We start from the raw sequence: 11964 nt of genomic DNA, 5'->3' as shown, positions 1-11964 counted from the left end.
GCAATTGTATTTGCTGGCGAACCCCAATAGTCCCTCACAGAACAAGCACACTATTCCACTTTGGGAACTTTGTGATCGTGGCGAGACACTGGAGAAGCTTTTTCAGGAGGTAACCACTTAAGAGGCCTCTTCCAGTGGTCCCCTTGTCCAGCCAGGAGACTAAACAAGAGAGTCTGAGGCTCTGGGCGATCGCCAGCCATGTAGGGAGAGGTTGGCTTTGCCACCTTATGTGGGAGGCAGCAATTGCACCCCAACATGAAGATGTGACCTCAGCCTTTTGGCTCAGATCAAGTGTAGTATCTGTTCTTGTCAGTTTAATATCTGATGCGTTGCCTATCTGGGCACCAAATATTAAATAGATTTTTGGGACTCGGAGATGCTTCAGGGGCTTGCCCCTTCCGCTCTAAGCATCGACGTGGTCTTCCAATGATTCCAAAAATGGTGCCCTCACCCCTCTTTGGGGCGCAAAGAGGTCAAAAGCAAAAAATGGTGCGTGACCTGGTTTCTCCTTTTCTCCCTTGTCTATTCCCCTCATCCTGACCAATTTTAAGGACTTTTCAGCTCCAAAACAGTGCTAGATTCTCTGCGGGCATTGATGTTGGGCTCGCAGCCTTGCGGGGCGGCACAGTAGCACAGTGCCACTACTGGGCAGGTACCCATCACCCCGACAAAAACTGCTTCTTTGTAAATAGGCCGGAGGTTGGCAGATTGGCATGCTGGCCAGTAGCGAGCAATTACTGGCACGCCCACCACCACACCTAGCCCCAACTTGGGATGAAAGTACAAGACTTTATGTGCACACCTATTAGTCCACCCGCTCAAAATGACCTGATTCTCACCATCAAGGTTCATACCTCAATTCCCCCCTGAAGATTAAATCGTGGAATCTCTAGTTGTGTTCTCCCAATCTTGTGACAGTTACTTTGACAAAATATCTGTGGGTTCCTTGGAGAAATGGCATTATAAAACTGTCCAGGGGATTTGCACCGAGACCGTGGGATTCTATGAACATTTCACTCCATAGTGCCTTTTAAGAATTCTTTACTAAGCTGTGATGGCAGGGTTTAGATCCAGAGCCTTTCTTGCATGTACAGAAATAGGTTGCAGCAATGCCGAATGGAAATTCGGCTCTGTCATAGTGCCACCACACCAAGGCAAATCTAGCTCTTAATCCCTAACTTTGTGACACTTTAATATGTGAGTTCCATGCCTCCCGAAGTGAAAATATCTCTGCACTTTTAACAGAGCCTTTGAAAGTTTATCTCCCTGTTTTAGTTCCAGTTTGAGGCTGCACAAGATGCCTCTTGCAACCTTAATAAATGAGGGCGATCAAAACAAGTCTTCTATCATTTGCATTTCATTTTAATAGCTTTTGAAGTCTCATCCAAGTAAGGTTTTTTTTTGCAAACTCCTTGTGCATTTATCATAATTTGACTGTCTAATAAACAGATACTGTAAATGTAATTCTTGTTGCTTTGGGGAATTGTGGTACTTTTGAGAATGTGCCCAATGATACCCAATGTTTAATGTCCCACGGGAATTAAATGGGAACATTAAGCCTGCCACATGATGGGATGGTAAAAATTAGAACCACATGTCTTCACATTACACATTTTGTTTATGTGTATTAACAGTAAGTAAATATAGCCAGTAAATCCAAGACTTTAATGTTCTTTAAGACAAATATTGGCATTTCAAGACATGCCAAGCGAAACTTTATTGCCTCCCTTAATAAAAGTGTAAGTGCTGTTTGACAAATGGGTTTTTAATATGGAAAAATAAATTGACCACTGCATTTGGGGAGGCGGTGGAATAGTGGTATTGTCACTGGACTGGTGATCCAGAGACCCAGGGTAATACTCTGGGGACCCGGGTTCGAATCCTGCCATGCCAGATGGTGGAAATTGAACTCAATAAATACCTGGTATTAAAAATCGATTACCATTAAAAAAAACTACTGGTTCACTAATGTCCTTTAGGGAAGAAAATCTGCAGTCCTCACATTTAAAAATAAATAAATTTAGGGCAGCACGGCAGAGCAGTGGTTAGCATTGCTGCCTCACGGCGACGAGGTCCCAGGTTCAATCCTGGCTCTGGTCACTCTCCATATGGAGTTTGCACTTTCTCTCCGTGTTTGCGTGGGTTTCTCCCCCACAACCCAACGATGTGCAGGCTAGGTGGATTGATCCCACTAAATTGCCCCCTAATTGGAAAAAATGAATTGGGCAATCTCAATTTATAAAAAAATAAAATAAATTTAGAGTAGCCAATTCATTTTTTCTAAGTAAAGGGCAATTTAGCATGGCCAACCCACCTACCCTGCATATCTTTGGGTTGTGGGGGTGAAACCCACGCAAGCACGGGGAGATTGTGCAAACTCCACATGGACAGTGACCCAGAGCCGTGATCGAACCTGGGACCTTGGCGTTGTGAGGCAGCAGTGCTGACCACCCGCTTTGCACAGGTCAAAGAGACACAGCCGGAGTGAGACACATCCAGAGTGGGAATTTGGAACTTGGTAATTTGGTGCAGTGAGGTAATCAGGAAAGGGAGAGAACCAAAGAGCATCTGAGAATCTGGGAAGGTAAGTAAGTGATTTTTACTCATTTTTACTTTCATTACCTTTTCAAATTGTGTGGGGGGGGGGGGGGGGACTGAAGTGACATCACAGAAAAGCTGTGACCTGATTGGCTGATTGGGAATCTACACTAAATTAAAAAAATTAGGCATTGGTAAACGAATTAAACATAATAACTTAATTATAATTAAGTGGGGTATCTAAGCCAGAGATCCAGAAATATTAAGTACAGTATTTAGCTTTCACATTTATAGTAGAAATCTAGTGCTAGGAAACATATAGTTAACAGTAACATTTTTTTAAAAACGTTTAAATTTAATTTACTAATTAATTGACGCTATGTCAATTAGAGGGGTGCAGTGCTCTGACTGTGAGATGTGGCAGGACCGTGAGGCTTCCAGCGTCCCGGATGGCTTCATCTGCTGAAAGTGCACCCAAATGGAGCTCCTCACAGACCGCATGGCTCGGTTGGAGCAACAGTTGGATGCACTTAGGAGCATGCAGGTGGCGGAAAGCGTCATAGATAGCAGTTATATAAATGTGGTCACACCCAAGGTGCAGGCAGAGAAATGGGTGACCACCAGAAAGGGCAGGCAGTCAGTGCAGGAATCCCCTGTGGTTGTCCCCCTCTCGAACAGATTTACCCCTTTGGATACTGTCAGGGGGGATAGCCTATCAGGGGTAAACAACAGCAGCCAGAGAAGTGGCACCACGGCTGGCTCTGATGTTCAGAAGGGAGGGTCAAAGTGCAGAAGAGCAATAGTCATAGGGGACTCTATAGTCAGGGGCACAGATGGGCGCTCCTGTGGACGTGAAAGAGACTCCAGGATGGTATGTTGCCTCCCTGGTGCCAGGGTCCAGGATGTCTCCGAACGGGTAGCGGGCATCGTGAAGGGGGAGGGCAAACAGGCAGAGGTTGTTCTACATATTGGTACGAACGACATAGGCAGGATGGGGCATGAGGTCCTGCAGCAGGAGTTCAGGGAGCTAGGCAGAAAGTTAAAAGACAGGACCTCTAGGGTTGTAATCTCGGGATTACTCCCTGTGCCACGTGCCAGTGAGGCTAGAAATAGGAAGATAGAGCAGCTAAACACGTGGCTAAACAGATGGTGTAGGAGGGAGGGTTTCCGTTATCTGGACCACTGGGAGCTCTTCCGGGGCAGGTGTGACCTATATAAGAAGGACGGGTTGCATCTAAACTGGAGAGGCATAAATATCCTGGCCACGAGGCTTGCTAGTGTCACACGGGAAGGTTTAAACTAGTATGGCAGGGGGGTGGGCACGGGAGCAATAGGTCAGAAGGTGAGAGCATTGAGGGAGAACTAGGGAATAGGGCCAGTATGGCTCTGAGGCAGAGCAGACAGGGAGAAGTTGCTGAACACAGCGGGTCTGGTGGCCTGAAGTGCATATGTTTTAATGCAAGAAGTATTACGGGTAAATTGAGATCCCAAAAGACGAGGTGTTGGGCGTCTTGAAAAATATTAAGGTAGATAGGTCCCCAGGGCCTGATGGGATCTACCCTAGAATACTGAAGGAGGCTAGAGAGGAAATTGCTGAGGCATTGACAGAAATCTTTGGATCCTCACTGTCTTGAGGTGATGTCCCGGAGGACTGGAGAATAGCCAATGTTGTTCCTCTGTGTAAGAAGGGTAGCAAGGATAATCCAGGGAACTACAGGCCGATGAGCCTTATGTCAGTGGTAGGGAAATTACTGGAGAGAATTCTTCGAGACAGGATCTACCCCCATTTGGAAGCAAATGGACGTATTAGTGAGAGGCAGCATGGTTTTGTGAAGGGGAGGTCATGTCTCACTAACTTGATAGAGTTTTTCGAAGAGGTCACAAAGATGATTGATGCAGGTAGGGCAGTGGATGTTGTCTATATGGACTTCAGTAAGGCTTTTGACAAGGTCCCTCATGGTAGACTAGTACAAAAGGTGAAATATTTTGAGAGCTGGCAAGGTGGATACAGAACTGGCTAGGCCATAGAAGGCAGAGAGTAGCAATGGAAGGATGCTTATCTAATTGGAGGGCTGTGACTAGTGGTGTTCCACAGGGATCAGTGCTGGGACCTTTGCTGTTTGTAGTATGCACAAATGATTTGGAGGAAAATGTAACTGGTCTGATTAGTAAGTTTGCAGACGACACAAAGGTCGGTGGAATTGCAGATAGCGATGAGGACTGTCAGAGGATACAGCAGGATTTAGATTGTTTGGAGACTTGGGCGGAGAGATGGCAGATGGAGTTTAATCTGGACAAATGTGAGGTAATGCATTTTGGAAGGTCCAATGCAGGTAGGGAATATACAGTGAATGGTAGAACCCTCAAGAGTTTTGAAAGTCAGAGAGGTCTAGGTGTACAGGTCCACAGCTCACTGAAAGGGGCAACACAGGTGGAGAAGGTAGTCAAGAAGGCATACGGCATGCTTGCCTTCATTGGCCGGGGCATTGAGTATAAGAATTGGCAAGCCATGTTGCAGCTGTATAGAACCTTAGTTAGGCCACACTTGGAGTATAGTGTTCAATTCTGGTTGCCACACTACCAAAAGGATGTGGAGGCTTTAGAGAGGGTGCAGAAGAGATTTACCAGAATGTTGCCTGGTATGGAGGGCATTAGCTATGAGGAGCGGTTGAATAAACTCAGTTTGTTCTCACTGGAACAACGGTGGTTGAGGGGGCGACCTGATAGAGGTCCACAAAATTATGAGGGGCATAGACAGAGTGGATAGTCAGAGGCTTTTCCCCAGGGTAGAGGGGTCAATTACTAGGGGGCATAGGTTTAAGGTGCGAGGGGCAAGGTTTAGAGTAGATGTACGAGGCAAGTTTTTTACACAGAGAGTAGTGGGTGCCTGGAACTCGCTGCCGGAGGAGGTGGTGGAAGCAGGGACGATAGTGACATTTAAGAGGCATCTTGACAAATACATGAATAGGATGCGAATAGAGGGATACGGACCGAGGAAGTGTAGAAGATAGTAGTTTAGTCGGGCAGCATGGTCGGCACGGGCTTGGAAGGCCGAAGGGTCTGTTCCTGTGCTGTACTTTTCTTTGTTCTTTGTTCTTTGTTTGTTCTATCACCGTGCTGCCCCTGCAGTCCTCACCTGATCAAACCGCAAGGAAATCAACAAAAAGGAAAGAAAACCAGAGGGACGACCTGGGCACTGGAAACGACAAGTGCAAACCCAGCCCTGTCGATTCTGTAAAGTCCTCCTGACTAACATCTGGGGGCTTATGCCAAAACTGGGAGAGCTGTCTCACAGATTAGTCAAGCAACAGCCTGACATAATCGTGTTGTGTGGCACTACCATCGTGCTAAATGGGATTGATTTTGACTGGGCATCCGTGGGCTGCGGTGGGCCATCAACAACAGCAGAATTCTCAATCGCAGTCTGTAACCTCATGAGCCGGTATTACCACCAAGCTAGGGGATCAACACTGGTTCAATGAAGAGTACAGGAGGGCATGCCAGGGGCAACACCAGGCATACCAAAAAATTAGGTGTCAACCTGGTGAAGCTACAACACAGGACTACTTGCATGCCAAACACCATAAGCAGCAAATGATAGATGGAGATAAGTGATCCCACAACCAACGGATAAGATCTAAGCTCTGCAGTCCTGCCACATCCAATCGTGAATGGTGGTGGACAATTAAACAACTCACTGGAGGAGAAGGTTCCAAAAATATCCCCAACTTCAATGACGGATGAGCCCAGAATATCAGTGCAAAAGCCAAGGCTGAAGCATTGGCAATAATCTTCAGCCAGAAGTGCCGAGTGGATGATCCATCTTGGTCTCCACCAGAGATCATGCGGCAATAACCTACTCACCAAAGTTCAGATTGGATTCCACCAGGGTCACTCAGCTCCTGACCTCGTTACAACCTTGGTTTAATTATGGACAAGAACTCTAGATGTGAGGTGAGGATGACTGCCCTTGACATCAAGACAGCATTTGATTGGGTATGGCATCAAAGAGTCCTAAGAAAACTGGCATCAACAGGAATCAGGGGGAAAATTCTCCACTGGTTGGAGTCATACCCAGCACAAAGGAAGATGGTGTGGTTGTTGGAGGTCAGTCATCTCAGTCTCGGGACATTACTGCAGAACATCTTCAGGATAGTGGCCCAGACCCCACCATCTTCATTTGCTTCATCAATGACCTTTTTTCCAACATAAGGTCAGATGTGGGGATGTTTGTTGATGATTGCACACTGTTCATAACTTTTTGGGACTCCTGACACTGAAGCAGTCCACGTACAGCAAGACCTGGACTACATCCAGGCTTGGGCTGACAAGTGGCAAGTAACATTCGTGCTGCACAAGTGTCAGGCAATGACCATCTCCAATAAGAGGGAATCAAGCCATTGTCCCTTGACATTACCATCACTGAACCCCCACTATCAACATCCTGGGGGTTACCGTAAACTGAACTGGACTAGCCATAAAAATACTGTGGACACAAGAGCAGGCTAGAGACTAGGAATCCTGCTGCGAGTAACTCATCTCCTGACCCCTCAAAGCCTATCCGCCACCGACAAAACACACGTCAGGAGTGTGATGGAATAGTCCCCACTGAGTGCATTTCGAACAATGTACAAGAAGCTCGACACCATCCAGGACAAAACAGCCCGCTTGATTGCTCCCCCTTCCGTAAACATTTGCTGCCTCCACCATCGATGTACAATGAGTACCATCTACAAGGTGCACCACATGAACTCCCCAAGGTTCCTTCAGCAGCACCTTCCAAACCCACGACCACTACCATCTAGAAAGATAAAGGCAGCAGATACATGGGAACACCAACACCTGGAAAATGCACGCCAAGTCACTCTGACTGGAAATATCTTGTCGTTCCTTCACTGTCACTGGGTCAAAAATCTGGAACTCTCCGTAATACCTGCATCACATGGATTGCAGTGGTTCAAGGAGGCAGCTCACCACCATCTTATCAAGGGCAATTAGGGATGGGCAACAAATGCTGGCTTAGCCAGCGAAGCCCACGGGCAGGATTCTCCGCCAGCGGGATGCTCCGTTTTGCCGGCGCCCCGGGGTTTCCCCGACGGCGTGGGGCTGCCCCACAATGGGAAACCCCATTGACCGGCCGGCGTAACGGAGAATCCCGCCGGCGGGTCGGGGCAGAAAGGTGGCACGGCCGGGCGGAGAATCCAGCCCCACATCACTGAAAAAAGAATTTTTTTAAATGTCAATTTTGCTCAGAGTCCTTGAATATTTCAGAGGCATCCATTTGCCAGTTATTGCAGAAGGTTTGAAGTGACAAACAAAAAACTGCAGTGCTACTTAGTAAAGATAGTTTCTCACTTATGGAAGGATTTGCAAAATACTAAAATGATGATTTATGAGTTTCTGAATCACAACGTTTTGAAAAGAAATTGTTTAGTCCTTGTCATTTACAGTGCTCTTCTCAACTACGTAAGAGGATGCTCGGCTACAGCTTGAAGTCATTAGACCCCAGAAATGATAAGGCGATGCAAAGCTGACATCAGTTTCTCCCTGACTCATCCGACCGACCAGCCATCAGGTGTTTGGCCTCGTCTACCATTATTCCCAGATGGTCACAGGCTTTTGACACCACATCAATCCAGCACATGTCGAGTCTGTTGAGTCTCCCATGATGTCTCTTTCCCTCAGGCTGTTAATCAAGCATTTTCTGTGGAAGATGACTTTGTCGACATCCGGCACACATGCCCAAAACCATCACGACCACGAGCTGCAGATGAACATTGATGTTGGCTCTCAAAAAATAGGTTTCAGAGGCATAGACAAGATATTTAGATTAGACGATCGTTCCTGTTCATCTCCTCGACATCATTACCGGGCCATGGCCACTTCCTTTCGTCTTTGCAGCTGCTTGGGGTCAATCTGAGGGGAACAAATAAGGATTGTGATTTCCTGTGAATAGATTAATTTTATTCCTTGATGTATAGAAAATTCAAAAAGAGCCCGGGGCTTTGCTTATACATTGGGCCACATTAATCCCAGCCAGCACCATGTTACAAAAATAAAACCATTCTTCTAGGTGGCAACGTCTGTGCTGTGGGAACCACATTGTAAAATACCCAGTTATGTAAGATGTTTGAGCAATGTTGAAAGGAATACAAAACAGCATGAGTAGAAACTAAAAAGGCTGATAGATGTTTCAATCAGTTTTTTTTTTAAGGAAATAAACTTTCAAAACATATAAAACCAGACAGTGAGGATGAAGCATCCTCTCCCCCACCAAAACCCATTCTGCAAATGAAGACCACTTGAATGACGCCAATGCCTGAGACAACACTGGACTCTGAAAACTGCTACGAACAAGAAAAGGTACAAACGTTCATCAGAAAAGAGCCAGTATTAGAATTCAGTGTGTAATACGGATATTCGAGAGTCAGACTGACAGTGAGGAGAACGGAACAATGCTTTGTGGAGTCATCAGTACTTGCACACCTTCCCAAAGGCCATGGTTTATTTTTTGCATGACTCTAATGATTTCAAATCCTTGTCTAGATTTCTCCCTGTGGTGTCCTGTTTCTCCGAACACTCAATAAAAGTGTAACAGAGCTTGGGTACAGATTACTCCAGACTACTTGGCATTTCTTACTGTCAGTCTGTGTTTCTATTGAATATAGAACATGGAAAATACAGCACAGAACAGGCCCTTCGGCCCACGATGTTGTGCCGAACCTTTGTCCTAGATTAATCATAGATTATCATTGAATTTACAGTGCGGAAGGAGGCCATTCGGCCCCTTGAGTCTGCACCGGCTCTTGGAAAGAGCACCCTACCCAAACCCAACACCTCCACCCAACACCAAGGGCAATTTTGGACACTAAGGGCAATTTATCATGGCCAATCCACCTAACCTGCACATCTTTGGACTGTGGGAGGAAACCGGAGCACCCGGAGGAAACCCACGCAGACACGGGGAGGACGTGCAGACTCCGCACAGACAGTGACCCAAGCCGGAATCGAACCTGGGACCCTGGAGCTGTGAAGCAATTGTGCTATCCACAATGCTACCGTGTTGCCCTTAAGAACAAATAAATCTACACTATATCATTTTACCGTAATCCATGTACCTATCCAATAGCTGCTTGAAGGTCCCTAATGTTTCCGACTCAACTACTTCCACAGGCAATGCATTCCATGCCCCCACTACTCTTTGGGTAAAGAACCTACCTCTGATATCCCTCCTATATCTTCCACCTTTCACCTTAAATTTATGTCCCCTTGTAATGGTTTGTTCCACCCGGGGAAAAAGTCTCTGACTGTCTACTCTATCTATTTCCCTGATCATTTTATAAATGACTTATTGACTCCAGTCCAGTGCAACGATGTCCAGCTGCTGTTATAATATTGAAAATGGCTTAAAAAAAAGAATATAATTGGGGAGTTATCTTCAGAATTAGCCATACAGTTTGTTTACATAAGTTGTGGCACAAGTCAAAACAAACTGTAACATCACTTCCAGACACGATCATGTTGATGAATATGACTTTTCTTCCTCCCTAAACATTGCCAATTCAACATCTTTCCAAGAAGGCCGCCATGGTTATAAAATCCTCCTAAAATAGAGCAAATTTGATCATTTGCATTTGGATCTAATCTCACGTGACACACCACAAACTAAGGCCAAAGTTCAGACATCTTATGAAGTTGTTGCTCTTCAACCCTTGTGCAAGAAGATACTTTGACTGAATTTGTCAGACTCACAGATCGAAAGACCTTGGGCCCGATCGAACAGCCTCATCGTGTCCGACTCGGGACGCGACGAGGCTGTTAAATCTCGCGAGAAGCCTCCCGCGAGATATGCGACGCTCGGGACACCTCGCGAGACCTAACGAGATCACTGGGCAGGATCCAGGTTTGCATACATAAGTGAGCAGTTAGCCTCACTTAAATATCTCTATGCCAGATTCTCCCAAGGCCCGGGACTGAACTCCCGTGCCTTGGAGAGCTCGATGCGGCGCTGCTTTGCACACAAACATGGACCAGGCAGCTGGGACGGTCGCCCAGGCCATCGGAGGCCCCCGGTAGTCGGGCTCTGAGAAACGTGGTAAAGGTGGTACCCTAGCATTCCTGATGGCACCCCGGCACCATGGCACTGCGACCTGGTGCCTTGGCACTGCCAGGGTGGTGGTGCCTGGGTGGCAGTGCCAGGCTTGCGGTGCCATGGTTCCTCGGTGCCAGCGGCTGCCCTATCCTTATGAGGTGTTGTGAGGGGCTTCGAGGACCCCTTAACAGTTAATCTGTGGCATTGGGATGTCCAGAGGTGGCAGCGGGGGTCCAGATATCAGGAAGATCAGGGCTGAATTTAAAAATGGTGCCCCATTTCTTCATGTACTGATGAGCTCAACCCCATAGTGCTCTACAGGAGGGTTAACAAACCAAATTTGACACCAAGTTATGTAAGAAGATATGAAGATATGACCAGAGCAGCTTAAAGAAAAAGTGAGAAATGGCTAGGTTTACGGAAGGAACCAGGATTAGGCAGCTGGAAGACACAGCCACTATTAGTAGAGTAAGAAGTCTTACAACACCAGGTTAAATTCCAACAGGTTTGTTTCAAATCACATATATATGGACAAAGTCAAAGATGCAAGACAATGGTTTGAATGTGAGCATTTGTGTCGCGTCCCGAGTCGGACACGATGAGGCCGTTCGATCGGGCCCAAGGTCGTTCGATCTGCGAGTCTGACAAATTCAGTCAAAGTATCTTCTTGCACAAGGGTTGAAGAGCAACCTCTTTAACCTGGGGTTAGCCCTATCTCTGGATCTGTAAAGACTTAATTACCTGCAAATGCTCGCATTCAAACATTGTCTTGCATCTTTGACTTTGTCTATATAATGTTTCTGGAACATACCTCTTCATTCACCTGAGAAAGGAGCAGTGCTCCAAAAGCTAGTGATTTGAAACAAACCTGTTGGACTTTAACCTGGTGTTGTAAGACTTCTTACTGTGCTCACTCCAGTCCAACGCCGGCGTCTCCACATCATGACTATTAGTAGAGTAATGGAAATTAAGGATACAGAAGATACCAGAATTGGAGGAATGCAGAGTTCCCAGAGGGATATGGTGCTGGAGGAGGTTACAAAGATAGGGAGGGATGCTTCCATGAATGGATGTCAACACAAGGATTGAGAGTTTTAAAATCTCGACCTTAAAATCTAGGACTGCAAGCCTATAATTAAGCTAGGGGTGGTGGCGACATGAGACTTGGTTTGAGTCAACAGATGAGCAGCAGAGATTTGGATGAGTTCAGCTTTATGCAATGTGAACGATGGAAGTCTGGTCAGGAGTTTAAACATTCTGTTCCAGTGTCAATAATACCTTTATCGGTTGTGACACAATATCATGACATTGCTCCATACCAAATGGCTATTGCA

The 11964-nt window shown here is 46.3% G+C and overlaps 1 non-coding gene across 1 annotated transcript; it reads left to right on the top strand.

Annotated features, from left to right (window-relative positions):
- The first annotated feature begins 261 nt into the window (after positions 1-261).
- LOC140430682 (U2 spliceosomal RNA) lies at positions 262-452 on the top strand. The gene has a single exon (XR_011949502.1). It is a non-coding gene; the product is annotated as a U2 spliceosomal RNA (small nuclear RNA).
- Positions 453-11964: the final 11512 nt, after the last annotated feature.

The sequence above is a fragment of the Scyliorhinus torazame genome, chromosome 1, assembly GCF_047496885.1.
Source record: "Scyliorhinus torazame isolate Kashiwa2021f chromosome 1, sScyTor2.1, whole genome shotgun sequence".
NCBI lineage: Eukaryota > Metazoa > Chordata > Chondrichthyes > Carcharhiniformes > Scyliorhinidae > Scyliorhinus > Scyliorhinus torazame.
This window is presented reverse-complemented; position numbering and strand designations above follow the sequence as displayed.